General features: G+C 47.8%; 1 non-coding gene across 1 annotated transcript; it reads right to left on the bottom strand.

Moving 5' to 3' along the window:
- Positions 1–274: 274 nt before the first annotated feature.
- Positions 275–347, bottom strand: TRNAG-CCC. Its single transcript has one exon. It is a non-coding gene; the product is annotated as a tRNA-Gly (tRNA).
- Between the last annotated feature and the right edge of the window lie 920 nt (positions 348–1,267).

Raw genomic sequence — 1,267 nt, 5'->3', positions numbered from 1 at the left:
GTGTCATTCTCAAGGGAGGGCAAAGGACCAAGTATGGCTCTGGAACAAAGGCAAGAGGGGGAGGGTAATAGGGATGAGGTTAGAGGACCCTGTAGGCCGTTGTGAGGACTTGAGCTTCCCTGTGAGTGAACTGATGAGCCATTGTAGGGTTTTAGGTTGAGAAGTGGGATAGTCTTATTTGTGTATTTTTGTCTTTAAGTTACTTATTTTTTTGGCTGTGCTGGGTCTTAGTTGCAGGCATGCAGGATAGTTAGTTGCAGCATGTGGGATCTAGTTCCCTGACCAGGGATCGAACCTGGGCCCCCTGTATTGGGAACCCAGAGTCTTAGCCACTGGACTACCAGGGAAGTCCCTTTTTATGTTTTAATAGACTCATTGTCTTAGATCAGGTTTCCTGGGAAACAGACTCAAACTCAGAGTGTTTACAGGAGGTTTATTGGTTATTGGAGACACCTATAATGGAATGCCTGTCTGCTCACTCATGTCTGACCTTTGCAACCCTATGGACTGTAGCCCACCAGTCTCCTCTGTCCATGGAATTTTCCAGGTAGGAATACTGGAGTGGGTTGCCCTGCCCTCCTCCAGGGGATCTTCCTGATCCAGGGATTGAACTTACATCTCCTGCATTGCAGACAGATTCTTAACTGCTGAGCCATCAGGGAAGCCCTATAAGTGTGTCAGGGAAGCCGAATTGGGCAGAGGAAGAAGATGAATTGGGATGCAGTTGCAACAAAGGCCATGGGATGGCTTTTCAGAATGATCCTAGATCTCTTTCCCATATTTAACTAGTCACTGTATGCAGGTGGCCTCCAGGGAGACAGCTGTACCCTTGGGCAAGGCAGCACCCTTCAGCTCAGGGTCAGCTGAGATTTCCAAAAGGAGATTCAGCTGAGACTCATTAGCAGTCCTCTCTCCATCCAGAAAGGGAGATCTTGATGGTGTATCACTGCATCCTCTTAGCTCCACCTGGTCTATTTAGTTCCAGTCTAGAAACATTCCTTCACCTCCTGGTTGGCCCTTGCTGCTGCAGCCTGCCTCAAAGTGCGGATGATACTCATCATCTTCCCACTGTGATACTCCTGGTAGGTACCCCTCCCCTGCCCCCGCCAGTCCATTCTCAACACAGCAGTGTGGATGATCCTGCTAAAACACAATCAGATCATGTTACGCCTCTTAAAACCATCAAGTAACTACTGTCCATTTCAGAGTGAAAGTGAGAATCCCTTTCATGATTTATATCATATTCTCGCTTGAGACTACATCTCTC

Source organism: Bos indicus x Bos taurus, chromosome 28 (assembly GCF_003369695.1).
Source record: "Bos indicus x Bos taurus breed Angus x Brahman F1 hybrid chromosome 28, Bos_hybrid_MaternalHap_v2.0, whole genome shotgun sequence".
NCBI classification, from domain to species: domain Eukaryota; kingdom Metazoa; phylum Chordata; class Mammalia; order Artiodactyla; family Bovidae; genus Bos; species Bos indicus x Bos taurus.
This window is presented reverse-complemented; position numbering and strand designations above follow the sequence as displayed.